Source organism: Cetorhinus maximus, chromosome 23 (assembly GCF_964194155.1).
Source record: "Cetorhinus maximus chromosome 23, sCetMax3.hap1.1, whole genome shotgun sequence".
Taxonomy (NCBI): domain Eukaryota; kingdom Metazoa; phylum Chordata; class Chondrichthyes; order Lamniformes; family Cetorhinidae; genus Cetorhinus; species Cetorhinus maximus.
Window position 1 is genome coordinate 55,617,816 of NC_135901.1, and position 17,346 is coordinate 55,635,161.

The following is a 17,346-nucleotide window of genomic DNA, read 5'->3' on the forward strand; positions in this document are numbered from 1 at the left end:
AGTGAGTTCACACTGATGAGGCCTTTTAAAGTCACATGGACTCAAAACATTAACTCAAGTTGACAAGTAACTACAGTGATTGGATTTAGCTGTTAATCACATTTGGGACTGAACCATGTTCAATAGCCTGTTTCTGCTGATAATAAACTCCATCCCAGTTATGGGGTTAAAATTCTGGATAAAAGTCAAACAAATCAACTTTGTGTAAAACGCACTTGTGTGTCAAGTCTTTTTCATATCTCTACAGAAGTCATTTCCTTTTGAAATGCTCTCCCTCTCCACTGTCTGTTCCATTCTCACCTCCAACAGCAAGTGTGAGGAGCTCATGGAGCTTCTTTGTCACTAAGATTGAGTCAATCCGATCAGCTGCTTCCCTCCCTTCCCCTAGTCCACCGGGTCAACTGTCTCGAAAGCTCCCCCCATGTCTGAGCTCTGAACTCAGATCTTTCTCCAGTTTCCTATTTCCCTTCATAGCCCCTCAGTGCTCATCTTGCCCATGAGACTCGCCTTCTGCTCCAGTGATCCTATTTACACTGAATTGCTGACCATTCAACTTCTCCATGTTGGCTGATATTATTCATGTTTTTTTCTCTCTCTTCTGGTACTGTTCCTCACACCTTTAAATCCACTGTCATCATCCATCCTAAAAAAAGGATCTATCCTTGATCCCTCCTATTTCTCATCTACATGCTACCACGAGGTGACATCATCCAAAAGCACCATGTTAGTTTTCACATGGACACTGACAATGCCCAGCTCTACCTCACCACCATCCCTCTCCATTCCTCCACTGTTACTAAATTATCAAACTGCTTATCCTGCATCTAGTACTGGATGAGCAGAAATTTCCTCCTTTTAAGAATTGAGAAAATCAAAACCATTGTCTTCACTCACCAGTGCAAATTCCGTTCCCTAACTCCAGAGCCCATCCCTGAGGTAACATTGGGATGTGTTGTCCTATGTTTGTCAAGCCAGTAATCTTTGTTCCTGAGAGAGAGAGAGGAGAGGGGGGAGGGGGAGGAGAGCCATTCCTATAAAATTCAACACATTTCTGAAGATTTTATAAGGTGACAGTGATTTCTTACAGATCTCCCAACCTTGAGAAGGGAATATTCTTATTGACTTCTCGCAACTGATTTTTGGCTAACCTCACTGTTTCTAAGCTGTGAGCTTGTTTTCCTAATTTTTTGATGGCAAACCGTGGGTAACATACTAAAGCTACTAGAATGATCAGAATCAGCAACACAATTCCTTGAGCTGCCATCAAGAATAAATGCGATAACTATCGACTGAGATTCATCCTCCCCAACTGCTGATCATTTCTCACAATCTAAATTATTGACATGTCGTAAACACACCTGGTTCAAACAAAAGTTCATGCACGAACTTTAAAGATTCTCCAGCTCTCTGTTCACCTGCATCCACCTTGTGGATATTTTCTAAATTCAGATTCTATTGCCCCCTTCACTTTAATTTTACTCCTTCTGATCTGTACCAGTGTGTTTAATTCTATCCTGATAGTTCGAAAGTCAGTTCCTCTATGGAGTGTGTGTCAATGTCTTGATTTAAAATGTCTCATTCAATTTTCCACAATAATCACTTCATGTTGTTCTGTTGTTAAGTAGCTGAGTATGCCTGGGACCTGTTCTTCAGTGCAGGGTCACCATGCATTTCCACATGGCGATCTGGGAGGGATGGATCCGACGGCTGTGTTAGATAGAGAGTGTGGGGATGGCAGATTCAGTAGTGGAATTCAAAGGGGAATTAGACCAAAAGCTGCAGCATGTCCAGGGAAAAGGTGGGGGAGTGGGACCAGGTGAGTTATTTCCAGGAGAGTAAGAGGTCTCCCTTTTCAGACGGAGATGAGGAGATTTTTGTTTTGTTTTTTCAGAGGGTCGTTAGCCTGAGGAATTTTCCCCAGAAACAAGAGGAGGCTGGGTCATTGAATTTATTCAAGGCTGATTTGGACAGATTTTTGATAGACAAGGGATTCAAGGGTTATGGGGGTGGGGGGGCTAAGAGAGCATTGGGGGGGACAGACAGACAGACAGGAAAGTGGAGCTGAGACCACAACTAGATCAGCCTTGATCTGATTGAATGGTGGAGCAGGGTCAAAGGGCTGAATGGCCTAAGTTCCTCTGACCCGGCTGAATGGTCTCTATATGTTGTTTTTGGCTCTGATTTTATGGTACCGTATATATACCCACATTTTGCACCATCATCCCTTTAGTCAGTTTCTTTCTCATGCCTTGTAACCTATTACAGTCCTTCCCTTTTGTCCTTTCACTCCCCTCCCTCCGCCTCTGGACTTGTTTTCCACCTGTTACATCTCTGACTTTTCCAGCTCTGGTGAAAGATCATCCAGCTGGAAGATTAACTCTCTTTCTCACTCCACAGACGCTGCCAGACCTGGTTTCATTGAATAAGGAATTCCTGTTCATTGTGTCAGTTCACATAGCGGGAAGGGAAACGTTTCCCCTGTACGGGAATTAAACCTAGGCTGCAGTGGTGAAAGCACCAAATGCTCAGAATTAAATACTCTGACTTCCAGTGAAGCAGAGAGCAGTTTTCACTCAGAAACCAGTGGCTGTGACATTAGCAAAGCGGGGTGGAGAAATAATCAGTTTGAGTGGTGTTACTGCTGGAGGAATGGAGAGCTGGGGTTCACCCTTGAAAGTAGTTAAGTTTAAAAAGGGAATTTCACCGAGCATAGGTCGCGAACCCAACAGACCTGGACATAAAGAGCCTCAGACGCCGTCGACTGAACTAGCCAGGCATGTAAGAAGAGTGAAGTGTTCCACACCCCAACATCCATGGAGATCATTGTTGTTTTCGACCTCAGGCCTCAGCTTGTTCTGAATTTCAAATTGTGGAAGGTAATCGACCTCCAAAAGCCCCAAGGTTGCAATGCATTCCTCTCAATCATCAATAACATCATTCACATTTTCGCTTCTTAGCTGCACCTCCTTCCAAACATTGCAAACTCCTCTTCCATCTTTCATCTTGATATTTTTCTCGGTCGCATTTTAACATGAAACTGCACAACTAATGCGAATAAAGTTTATGATGGTGAAAATGTGTTCAGCCTCTCGGGGAACTGAAGCACATTGACACACACACAGATATACACCGAGAGTGACAGAGGCTGAAGGAGAGACAAACACCCAGAAAACAAGGATGTCACCAACTTGGCCAATTATTGTTCCATTTCAGACTACAAATTTAGTGAATGTTTGCAGATGAATGGAAATAAGAAACACGGAAATGGTTGAATGGTTTTTATTTCATTTAACTGATAATTAATTGCGAAGGCAGTTTGCTGAAGTTAGGAGTTGATTCAGGCTGTGTCACAGGAAGAGAGGAATGAGGATCAGGAGGAGGCCATTCAGCCCTTTGAACCTGTTCCGCCATTCAGTAGGATCATGGCTGATCTGATTGTGGTCTCGAGGCCACTTTGCTGTCCTCTCCTCAATATTTGGAAAATATTGTCAGTTGGCAGCTGGGAAAATGGACTGGGAACCAAAACAGAAAACTCAGTCTCCAGCTTTGTGAATGTTTAGAAACTCTTTGGGAACCGGAATCAGGGGAGAATGAAGGGTGAACTGTCCGACTGACCAGAGACAGTCAAGGCACCTTTCCCTTCTTTAAGACGCTGGAACATTGACTCTGATGTTATCAGTGAAATTAACTGATTTGAGACATTGAAATGATTCTCGTTACTGAACATCAGGAATTCAAGCCTAATATCGGCTTCGGGACAATCAGAATACTTGGTAACAGACAAGACACCGAAAGGCTGGAAGGGAGATGGCTCCAGTTGTAGGAGAGCTGGTTCCCAGTGACATGGATGTGTCTGCAGTGGGTGGGATCAGACTGTTTCCATGTATCCACAGTGAATGCCCCACACTTTACTTTGGAAGAGTAAAACTGAAAGAGACCAATGGTCATTCCGGAAGCAGCAATCTGAAGCTTTAACTCGCTGATACCCTGGTTTAGGATACCTTTCAGGTGAAGCTTGTGTGAGTCTCTGTGGCGCAATTGGTCAGCGTGTTTGGCTGTTAATCGAAAGGTTGGTGGTTCGAGACCATCCAGGGGCGAACCTTTTACTGTTTTCTCCCCATCTGCCTTCATTGTTACTCAGTTCCGGGCTGTTATTGGCTACTTGAGCTGCAAAAAAACCCCACAAATGTTGCAAACTTTACCCTTACCCAGTGAGTTCCCACAGAAATGCTTTTGTTATGAGTGTTCATTTCAAACACAATAAAAGACAATGAACGACTATGTAATTACATCGAACTCATTAGAAACTTGTGAAGTTATTGGATTCAAACAAACCCATCAATTATTCTCTCTCCCTCAGCTCCACAGTGAGTGAGACAGGGAAAAGCAGAAAAGCAGCAATATTCCGGCCCCGCACTCTCCAATCACCCGCTGCCAGCAGAAGGATTTTCTCATTTTGCTGAATGTTTATTTTGTGAAATGGTGAAGAGGAAATATATGACTGTGAGATATTACATTCACTGAACATACAACTACAAACGCGAATGATGCAAAAAGTGCCAGCTCACTGTCAAAAAAGATGCCTGCCATGCTTAATTTTAACAGGAAGAATGTGGAGAGACAATATAAATATAAATTGCAGTGGAGAAAAGGCGGGGTTATCAAATTAGCTGAATTCCTTTGCCATCAGCCGGCAGGGACACGATGGGCCGAATATCATCCTCCTCTGCTGCAGACATTTATGATTTTTTACCATCGACATTAACCTATGGACAGGACCAGTTGCCGTGGCCGATTGGCTTAGGTGATGGAGCCCAAATCCATTGGGGCTTCTCGCTTCTCATTATTCCTGGTTTTAACTCTGTGTCTACAGCGTTAAATATTGGTTAAATTGAATAAAACCCATCCAAACACTCGGGAGTTTTCCTATTTCTGTTCATTCCCGAAAATATTCACGAAACCTGCGGTTGGAACTGGAATAAAACTTAGTGTTATGTTTGCTTTCTGGGTGTTTGTCTCTCGTTAAAGACAAGCCCGTGCCCTCTGTCACTCTCGGTGTATATGTCTGTGTGTGTTCCTCTGTGTGTGTAAATGTGGTTCAGTTCCCTGAGGAGTGAACACATTTTTACCATCACAAATTTTATTCACATTAATTGTGCAGCTTCACATTAAAATGTTGCAGAGAAAAAATATCAGGATGAACGATGCAGGAGAGAATTTGCAATGTTTGGAAGGAGGTGCAGCTAAGAAGTGGAAGATGTGAATGATGTTATTGATGATTGAGAGGAATGTATTGTAACCTTGGGGCTTTTGTAGGTCGATTACCTTCCACACTTTGAAATTCAGAACAAGCTGAGGCTCCAGGTGGAAAACAACTTTTGTCTCCATATGTGTTGGGATATGGGAGTTTTGTTCTCGCATTCCCGGTTAGCTCAGTCGATAGACCATGAAATGCTGAATTTCAGGGTCGTGGATTCGCGCCCCATGCTCAGTGCTGTAGTCATTTAAAATCTTGCTGCTTTCAAACAAAAAAAACCCTCATTCCGTGGAACTTACAAGGCCGACATTCACCACTGACACACATCAAATTCAAAGCACTTTCATGTCGCATCTCTTTCTGCTTCTGTCCCCGCCTCGCCTCCAGCTCTCAGGTCAATTGGCTGCTTGATGCAGACACTGTCAGTTCGTGGGAATCTAAGAAACAAGGCGATGGGTTTGCAGGCAACAGGGTAAAGAGACACCAGGATCTCATCTTCCTGATTCTCCCAGGTACTGATTACAGGAATGTGCACAGTGCCGATTATCCACACTCACACTCTCCTTCCAGTCTTGTATACGTTGTCCAGCTTTGAAATTGTTCATATTTTCACAATGTGAAGAAAGCAGAGCTGTCATAAGCTTATATTGTTCAGCAGGTGCACTGCAAGAAGGTAGATAAAAGGCCCCACAAGCCTCCTCCGTCACTTAGTAAGATCATGGTGGATCTCCAGCCTCAACACCAATTTCCCACCCGATCCCAAGGCCCTTCATTCCCTGAGAGTCCAAAAATCAGGAGAATTTTTGGATAAAAGCTAAATACTGCGAATTCTGGAAATATGAAACCGAAACAGAAAATGCTGGAAACACTCAACAAGTCTTGTAGCACCTGTGGAGAAAGAAAGGGAGCTAATATCTCGAGTGCATATGACTTTTCTTCACAGCAAATAAGGATTTTTGTTTGTCTTTTCTTCCATTGACCCAACAGTTAGTTCTGCGGACACATGGTTGAAATCAGCAATAATGTAAATCACAGAACTTACCTGATGAAACCCCAATGAATTTTAAAACCATCTACTTAACCACACGGCCATGATGTTAAAGAAGTACCCAATGCTGTCCATTCAATCAGCAATAACTTCATTCACAGCTTCCGCTTCTCAGCTCCACATCCTTCCAAACAGTATGATCCATGTTCCTCAGGATTAATTCCTGGATTTAATGTCCTCATTTTGAAATCAGATTCACTTCAATATCCAACACAAACTGAATTGCAAACCTGACGGACAAACAATGGAAAACAAGTCACTCAGTAACACAAATCCCATGGTGCTCATTTTCAGATTCACAACAGTCAGCTTTTCAATAAAATGAAGGAATTTTACAGTGAAAATATTGAGAAAGTTGGTGTGACTTATATTTGTGACTCACTCACTCGGGTATTCTGTAAATGCTGCTCGGAGGTTTGGTGACCGGGATATAATCTACCTGTGTTTTCCTGAGCCTGTGCTCGGTGTATAGGGAGGTTTGGTCCGGGTTGGAGTACCTTGCATCCCAGGGATGGACAGTAACCTGCTGATTGAAGCTGCAATCGCTGCTTTCTGCTGGCAGCAGGTGATTGGAGAGTGCGGGGCCGGAATATTGCTGCTTTTCCCTGTCTCACTCACTGTGAAGCTGAGGAAGGGAGAATAATTTATGTGTTTGTTTGGATCTAATAATTTCATAGATTTCCAATGGGTTAGATATCGGTACATAGTAGGACCAAATCGTTTCTTATTATATTTGAAAGAAGAAAATAATTTCAAAAAACTGTTTGTGTGGGAAGTCACAGGGTAACAGTAGATCTGGCACCGTTTTGGGGATACTATCTTGCAGCTCAAGTCCCCAATGACAGCCCAGAACTGTGTGACAATGAATACTGATGGTGAGAATACAGTAAACACTTCACTCCCAGATGGTCACGAACCACCAACCATTCAATGAACAAGCAAACACACCAACCAATTGCCTACAGAGAGTGATACGGACTTAAATTTACAAGGTATCCTTGCTAGCGTGTCAGTGAATCGAATCTTCAGATGTCAATCATTCTCTATCAGTTTTATTCTTCCAAAATAAAGGGTTGCATTACATCTGCTGAAGAATATAAGCTTATGACAGCTCTGCTTTCTTCAAATTGAAATCCAATGTGAAAATATGAACAATTTCAAGGCTGAACAATGGACACAAGACTGGAAGGAGAGTGTGACTGGATAATTGACACAGTTGTCATAAAGCTATTAATGTATATAATATTGTTGGAAAAAAAGATACCAGGAGGTGAGGAAGGACTTATCTCCAGAGTAGAACCCAATGGGGACATGTTTATATTTGTACAAGCTCTCCCAAAGTTTGAGGAAAAAGATATTGAAGCATTCCATATTTCATTTGAGAAGGTAGCTAGACAAATGAAATGGCCACACGAGTACTGGACATTATCACTACAGCCTCAGTTGGTGGGTAGAGTGCATGAGGTATATGCTTTGGTGTCTGAAGGAGTATCAGTGAATTGTGATATGGTCAAAAGGCTATTTTGAATGCATTTGAGTTGGTTCCTGAAGCATATAGGCAGAAATTTAGTAATATGAGAAAATAGCCTAGGCAAACTGATATTGAGTTTGAGAGAGTAAAACAAAGTAATTTTGACCAGTGGATACAGGCATTAAAAATAGAGACAACATATGCAGATCTTCGAGATGTGATTCTTTTGGAAGAATTTAATGATTCAATTCCTTTGGTGGCGGGAACCCATGTGGAGGAACAAAGGGTTCAAACTGTAAGGCAAGCAGCAGAGATAGCTGATGATTATGAGTTAGTGCATAGAGCCAAACCTTTTTTTCTGAACCAGCTTCTACAGCCCTCTGTGGTAAAGAATTCCACAGATTAAAAATTTCCCATTGCTCTGGATTACCACTAATCTTTGCCACATTGTAATTTGTTTTCAATTTGGTACTATCCTTAACTTCCTTGGTTAACCACGGTTGGTTTAGCCCCTTCCTACAATCCTTCTTTCTCACTGGGATATATCTTAGCTGAGAGTCATGAACTATTTTCTTAAACGCTTGCCATTGTTCATGAACCGTCTTTTCTGCTAAGCTCCTTTCCCAGTTCACTCCAGCCAAATCTGCCCTCATTCCTTTGTAACTACCCTTATTTAAATTTAGCATAGTTGTTTCCAACCCAAGTTTCTCACTCTCAAACTGAATGCCAAATTCTACCATGTTATGGTCACTGTTTCCTAGGGGATCTTTTACTCTGAGATCATTTATTAAGCCTGCCTCATTACACATTACCAGATCCAAAATAGCCAGACTGCTGGTTGGATCCAATGTATCATTCTAGAAAACTGCCCCGATTTCATGCTATAAATTCTTGCTCGTAACTACCTCTGCCAATTTGATTGTCCCAATCTACATGAAGATTAAAGTCACCCATGATTAATATACTGCTTTTTTTTCATGCCCTCATTATCTCCTGATTTATTCTCTGTCCTACAGTGTAGCTACTGTTAGGGGGCCTATAAACTACTCCCACCAGTGTCTTCTTCCACTTGTTATTTCTCACCTCCACCCATATGGATTCTGCATCTTCCAATCCAAGATCATTCCTTGCTATTGTACTTATTCCACCTCATACCAACAAAGCTAACACACCATCCTTTCCTTCCTGCCTGTCCTTTCGAAAAGTCACATGCCCATGAATATTTAGTTCCCAGCTTTTATCTCTTTGTAACCACATCTCCATAATAGTTATAAGATCATACCATTAACCTCTATTTGTGCCGTTAATTCATTTATTTTGTTCCGAATACTATGTGCATTTAAGAGCCATTAATTTTGCATTTTTACCATTTTTCCCCCATGACTGTACTTGCTGCTGTTTTTTTCTGTTTGTACACTCTGTCCCTTCCTGTCAGACTCTGGTATCAATACCTAAAAAGCTTCCCTGCAATGCTGTCATATCCTTTTGCTATGTTAGCCTATGTACGCCCTCTCCAGAACCCTCTGCACCCCACCCCACCCCGCTCACCATCTAGTTTAAAGCCCTCTCTACAGACCTAGTTATTCAATTCACCAGGACACTGGTCCCAGCATGGTTCAAGTGAGCCTGCCCCACTGGAAGAGCTCCCTTCTACCCCAGTTCTGGTGCCAGTGCCCCATGAACTGAAACCCATTCCTCCCACACTAATCTCTGAGCCATGCATTTAACCCCTTGCCTTTATTTACCCTATGCCAGTTTGCCTGTGGCTCAGGTAGTATTACCAAAATTATTACCTTGGAGGTTCTGCTTTTTAATTTAGCTCCTAATTGTTCAAATTCTTTCAGCAGAACCTCCTTTCTAGTCCTATCAATGTCGTTGGTACCAATGTAGATTACAACAACTGGATCCCTCCGCTCCCACTCCAAGTTCCTCTCCAACCCTGTGGAGATGTCCTTAACCCTGGCACCCTTCGGCACTCCTGCTCACGGCTGCAGTGAACAGGATCTACCCCCCTAATTATACTGTCCCCTACCACTACTAACTTCCTATTTCACATTCCCCAATTGTATGGCTCCCTGTATCACGGTGCCATGGTCAGTTTGCTTATCCTCCCTGCTCTCGTGCACACAGTTTGCAAGAAACTAGTAACTTGTTTGACATTTGCAGGGACCGTAATTGTGTGTTGCAGTTTCACCAGGTTGACACCTCATTTTTAGACATGACTGGTGCTACTCCGGCCATGCTCTCCTGCACTCTTCGTTGAACCAGGGTTGATCCCCTGACTCGGTGGCAATGGCAGAGTGGAGGATATGCCGAGTGATGAGGTTACAGATCGCGGATGGGTACAATTCTGCTGCAGCTGATGGCCCACAGCATCTCATCATTGCCCAGTCTTGAGTTGCTACATCTGTTGGAAATCTATCCCATTTAGCACGGTGGTAGTGCCACACAACATGATGGAGGGTATCCTCAATGTGAAGAGGGACAGTATCAGAACAGAGAGAGAACCGTTAACAATATTGGCTGACATGGCGAAGTTGGGTGATCAGTATTTTTTTTCTTTGGACAAGCTGAGCACTGAGAGGATGTGAGGGAAAATGGGAGAGAAACTAGAGAAAAATGTGAGTTCAGGGCTCAGACAAGAGGTAACTATAGGGACAGATTGTCCAGGTGGGCTAGTGGAAGGGAGGGAAGCAGCTGATCAAATTGTCTCAATCTTAGTGATAAAGAGGCTCCATGAGCTCCTCACACTTGTTGTTGGAGGTGAGGATGGAAGAGACAGGGGAGAGGGAGAGACCTTCAAAAGGAACGAACTTGTATTAGAGATATGAAAAAGACTTGACACACAGTCTTTCACACAAAGCTGATTTATTTGACTTTTATCCAGAAAATAAACCCCTGTAACTGACCTGGAGTTTATTGACATCAGCAGAAAGAGGCCTCAATGAACGTGATTAACAGCAAAACCCAATCACTGTAGTTACTTGTGAACTCGCTGATGTCTCAGCAGGTGGGATGACCGAGTGAATCCCTTCCCACACTCGGAGCAGGTGAACGGTCTCTCCCCAGTGTGAACTCGCTGGTGTCTCATCAGGGTGGATGACTGAATGAATCGCTTCCCACACTCAGAGCAGGTGAACGGCCTCTCCCCAGAGTGAATTCGCTGGTGGTCAGTGAGGTGAGATGACCACCTGAACCCAGTCCCACACTGAGAGCACCTGAACGGTCTCTCGTCAGTGTGAACACGTTGATGGAGCATCAGATTCCCCGAACTTATATAGCACTTCCCACAGTCTGGACATTTAAAAGGTCTCTTGTCTGTGTGAACTCGCTGGTGTATCAGCAGGGTGGATGAGGTAGTGAAGCCTTTCCCACACTCAGAACAGATGAATGGCCTCTCCTCAGTGTGAAGTCGCCGGTGTCCAGTGAGATGAGATGATTGCCTGAACCCAGTCCCACAATGAGAGCATCTGAACGGTCTCTCGTCAGTGTGAACACGTTGATGGTACATCAGGTTCCTGGAACTTTTAAAACACTTCCCGCAGTCTGGGCATTTTAAAGGCCTCTCGTCAGTGTGAACTTGCTGGTGTCTCAGTAGGCTGGATGAATCAGTGAATCCCTTCCCACATTCGGAGCAGGTGAACGGCCTCTCCCCAGTGTGAACGTGCTGGTGTCTCAGCAGGTGGGATAACTGAGTGAATCCCTTCCCACACTCAGAGCAGGTGAACGGCCTCTCCCCACTGTGAACTCGTTGGTGGTCAGTGAGGTGAGATAACCACCTGAACCCAGTCCCGCACTGAGAGCACCTGAATGGTCTCTCATCACTGTGAACACGTTGATGGGACATCAGGTTCCCCGAACATTTATAACACTTCCCACAGTCTGGACATTTAAAAGGTCGCTCCCCAGTGTGAACTCGCTGGTGTGTCAGCAGGGTGTTTGAATCAGTGAATCCCTTCCCACACTCGGAGCAGGTGAATGGTCTCTCCCCAGTGTGGCTGCTTCGATGAGTTTCCAGCGCAGACAGGTAATTGAATCCTTTCCCACAATCCCCACATTTCCATGGTTTCTCCACAGTGTGAACGTTGCTTTGTCCTTCCATGTTGAAAATCCAATGATATTCAGGATACTTTAAGCTGGGTGACTCCATCAGATTCTGATGTGATGTTTGGTCTGAGATTCCCGACTGTAAATCCTCCCCTTCTTATCTCCTGCGAAATTGATTTAAAACAGAAAAAAGGGAGTGAGAAAGAACCCACAAAAACACAAAGGCAGGTTGTTAAATTGAGCTGAATGAATCTGGTAATTTATGGGACCGGCATGAGGAAAAAGTGACCATGAAACCTGTTGGATTGTCATAAAGACTCAACTGGTTCACTACTGTCCATGAAGGAAGGCATGTGGGCCCAGACAAGGCTCTGGCATCTACTGGATGAGAGAGGGAGAGAGAGAAAGATAGTGAGGTGTGAGTGGTAAGAAGTGGAGAGATATTTCATATTTTTACAACTCAACTAGAAATTTGGCAGAGCCACAAAAATTACAAATGTCCACCCTCTAGAAGGACCGGGGTAGCAGGTGTCTGTGAACACCATCACCTCCAAGTTCACCTCCAAGTCACAAACCATCCTGACTTGTCTGACATCCAGTTGATGTACAGAAATTTCCTTCATTTAAATATTGGGAAGATTGAAGCCATTGCCTTCAGTCCCTGCTACAAACTCCACTCCCTATCCACTGACTCCATTTCTCTCCCTGGCAACTGTCTGAGACTGAACCAGACTGTTCACAACCATGGTGAAATATTTCACCCCAAGATGAGCTTTCAACCACATATCCACATCATCACCAAGACCGCCTATTTCCACCTCAGTAACATCGCCCGACTCCACCCCAGTCTCAGCTCATCTGCTGCTGAAACTCTCATCCATTCCTTTGTTATCTCTAGACTTAACTATCCTAACACACTCCTGGCCGACCTCCCACTTTCCATCTTCCTGTAATCTTGAAGTCATCCAATTCTCTGCTGCCCGTGTGCTTATTCGCACCAAGTCTTGTTCACCCATTACCCCTGTGCTCAATGACCTACAAAGGCTTCGGATAAAGACGGAACTAAATTTCAAATTTCTCATCCTTTTAAATTACTCCATGGTCTTGCTCCTCCCTATCTCTGCAATCTCCTCCGGTCTCACAATCCTCGGAGATATCTTCACTTCCTCTAATTCCGTTTTCCTGACAAATCCCAATTTTCATTGCTCCACCTTTGGTCACAACCACTGCCCCCTATAAAAATGGCGGTCGCACATGCACACTGCAGCACGTTGCCCCTATAAAGATGGAGGTCGCACATGCGCACTACAGCACATTGCCCCTATAATGATGGCGGCCGCACATGCGCACTACAGCACATTGTACACTCACAAGATGGTGGCCGTGAATCAGGTTCTGCTGTCAGGATTAACGCCGCGGTCGCCAATTCGGTCCAAACGCGGGATCGGAAACTTAATATTCACAGTTTGAGGCCTGCAGTAGATGTTTATGAAGCCTCCCCGTCCACTTGTCGGCTCCCATTCGCCCTCACCCAGCCGCATACCTGACTTCATCAGCCACTCTCCTCCCAGAACCGTTATTGCGCATGCTCCTGTCAGGGAAGGCAGTGCGCATGCTCCGTTCACAGCTTTGTGCTGCGCCTGCGCGGTGATCTACCTCAGCGAGGATGGAGCATATTCTGCCCCTCGGTGAATGCTGGGTAACCGAAGCGCCATTGTAGCTTTTATATTCACCCATGGGATGTGGGATTCGCTGGCTGGCCCATCCCTAGTTGCCCTTAACAATTGGTGGTGAGCTGTTTTCTTGAACCGCTGCATTCCACTATGATGTTGTTGAATACAAAATCATTTTCTGTGCTGTTCGGACATGATTAGAGCCTAAAATATGATTTTAATGTCAATTGACGCAGCCAGCAAGTGCACGGGAGGGGAACCTGCCACCTGGTCTGTGTGCCCACGTGAGGGAGATGCGACAGGGTGAAGACGAAGGATTTTATATATTAGCAACATAACCGGAACTTTGACAGAACCTCCCAAACCAAAGGTTTACACCACATAGAAGAGAGGCAGCAGAGGAACATCCTCATCCCCAAGTTTCCATCTCAATCACACACCATCCTGCCTTGGGTATATTCTCACTGCTTCTTCATTACTGAGTGAATATGGTGGAACTCAGAAATTTACCTCATGGCCTTGTGGGAGCACCTTCACTAGACAGTGGGTTGAGAAGAAGGTTGTCCACCATTACCTTCTCAAACGACAACTGGGGATAGGCAATACACTTGCTACCAACACCCACACGCCAAGAGTGAAAAGCCTGTTGAAAAATATTTGTTTCTAAAACAATACTCTTTTTATACTGGATTTGGGGGCGGGGGAGTGAGGATGTTTATTTAGCAAACCATTTTCCCAGGGATCAAACAGGAAATGTTGGAAACTCTCAGCTGGTCAGGGAGCATTTCTGGAGAGAGAAAGTTAACATTTCAATCATTAGGCTTTGTCAGAGTTAACAACTGCCTTAAAATGAAAGACAGAGGACTGTTACACACACACACACACACATTAAATCTTTCTTTCATTCAGAAATATTAATTCATAGAATACTTAATACAGTTATTTTCAGACTGGAAACTTAAACCTGCCGTTTAACCTTCAGTCAGGAACAAATCACAGTTTTACACCAATGTCTGATTTGACAAAAGCAAAAAAACTGCGGATGCTGGAAATCCAAAACAAAAATACCTGGAAAAACTCAGCAGGTCTGACAGCATCTGCGGAGAGGAATACAGTTAACGTTTCGAGTCCGAATGACTCTTCATCAGAACTAAGAAAAGATAGAAAAGAGGTGAAATACAAGCTGGTTTAAGGTGGGGCGGGGGGGTGGTGGTACAGCTGGGACTCCGTTCTCTCAGGTCCAACACTGACATTGTCACCAAACCTGCTGACAAGGGTGGTGCTGTTGTTGTCTGGCACACTGACCTCCACCTCGCAGAGGCTGAGCGTCAACTCGCAGACACTTCCTCTTACCTGCCCCTGGACCATGACACCACCTCTGAACATCAAGCCATTGTTTCTAGGACTGTCACTGACCTCATCACCTCTGGAGATTTTCCTTCCACAGCTTCCAACCTCATAGTCTCCCAACCTTGGACAGCCTGCTTCTACCTCCTACCCAAAATCCACAAACAGGACTGTCCTGGCAGAGCGATCATGTCAGCCTGTTCCTTTTTGCTATCTTGACTCCAATCTCTCTCCCCTTGTCCAGACTCTTCCCACCTACATCCGCGATCCCACTGACACCCTACATCATATCAACAATTTCCAGTTCCCTGGCCCCAACCACCTCCTCTTCACCATGGGCGTCCAACCCCTCTACACCTCCATCCCCCACCAGGATGGTCTGAGGGCTCTCCGCTTCTTTCTCGAACAGAGGCCTGAAAAATCCCCATCCATCACTACTCTCCTCCGTCTGGCTGAACTTGTTCTCTCACTGAACAATTTCTCCTTAAACTCCTCTCACTTCCTCCAAATAAAGGGTGTGGCTATGGGTACCCACATGGGCCCCAGTTATGCTTGTATCTTTATGGGGTATGTGGAGCATTCCTTGTTCCAGTCCTACTCAGGCCCCCTCCCACAACTCTTTCTCCAGTACATCGATGACTGCTTCAGTGCTGCTTCATGCTCTTGTCTGGACCTGGAAAAATTTATTAATTTTGTTGCCAATTTCCACCCCTCCATAATTTTCACATGGTTCACTTCTGACACTTCCCTTCCCTTCCTTGACACCTCTCTCTCAATTTCTGATGATAGACTGTCCACCAATATCCATTACAAGCCTACCGACTCCCACAGCTACCTCGACTACAGCTCCTCACACCCCGCTTCCTGTAAGGACTCCAACCCATTCTCTCAGTTCCATCGCTTCCGTCGCATCTGTTATATGATGCCACTTTCACAAACAGTTCCTCTGACATTTCTTCCTTCTTCCTTAACCGAGGTTTTCAACCAACGGTGGTTGACAGGGCGCTCAACTGTGTCCGGCCCATCTCCCACGCATCTGCCCTCACACCTTCCTCTCCCTCCCAGAACCATGATGGTGTTCCCCTTATCCTCACTTATCACCCCACCAGCCTCCGCATTCAAAGGATCATCCTCCACCATTTCCGCCAACTCCAGCAAGATGCCACCACCAAACACAACTTCCCTTCACCCCCAGGGCGGCATTCCGCAGGGATTGTTCCCTCTGGGACACCCTGGTCCACTCCTCCATCACCCCCTACAACTCAACCCCCTCCCACGGCACCTTCCCACACAACCGCAGAAGGTGCAACACCTGACCCTTTACTTCCCCCCTCCTCCCCGTCAAAGGGCCTAAACATTCCTTTCAAGTGAAGCAGCATTTCACTTGCACTTCCCTCAATTTAGTTTACTGCATTTGCTGCTCCCAATGCGGTTTCCTATACACTGGAGAGACCAAACGCAGACTGGGTGACCGCTTTGCGGAACACCTACTGTCTGTCCGCAAGCATGACCCAGACCTCCCTGTCGCTTGCCATTTCAACACACCACCCTGCTCTCATGCCCACATGTCTGTCCTTGGCATGCTGCACTGTTCCAGTGAAGCTCAATGCAAACTGAAGGAACAGCACCTCATCTTCTGACTAGGCATTTTACAGCCTTCCGGACTGAATATTGAGTTCAACAACTTTAGATCATGAACTCTATCCTCCATCCCCACCCCCTTTCCGATCCCCGCTTTTCCAATAATTTATATAGGTTTTTCTTTTCCCACCTATTTTCATTATTTTAAAATATATTTCTACCCATTGTTTTATCTCTATCTTTTAGCCTATTTCGATTCCTTCCCCCCACCCCACCCCTACTAGGGCTATCTGTACCTTGCTCGTCCTGCTTTCTACCCTTAATGTCATCATTAGCACATTTCTTAGATAATATCACCATCGTCAACACCTCTTTGACCTTTTGTCTATGACATCTTTTGGTTATCTCCACCTATCACTGGCCCTCTATCCAGCTGTACCTGTCCCCCCCCACCTTAAACCAGCTTATATTTCACCTCTTTTCTATTTTTCCTTAGTTCTGATGAAGAGTCATTCGGACTCGAAACGTTAACTGTAATCCTCTCCGCAGATGCTGTCAGACCTGCTGAGCTTTTCCGGGTATTTTTGTTTCTGATTTGACAACACTTTTCCAGCATTCACTGTTGTTCTTCCTGACTCAAAACACAGCTCTAAAGGAATCTTCTGTATCATGTCTAGGAGATCTGAACCCTGGAACAGAGCGGCCAGGACAGATTTTATACACATCTTAGGGATTAACCCACACAGAGATCTTCCTGCCAGTGAAGAGAGACAAGAATGACCAAAATGTTGTTTGTCCCTCTCAATGTGATCCTGATCCAAACAGGTGAAGTTAGGTAAGTGTATAGATGGAATGTGAAATGGGCCATACCTACTACCCAAGGGACACTGATTTGTGTTCCAAACCTCATTTGTTTTTTAAT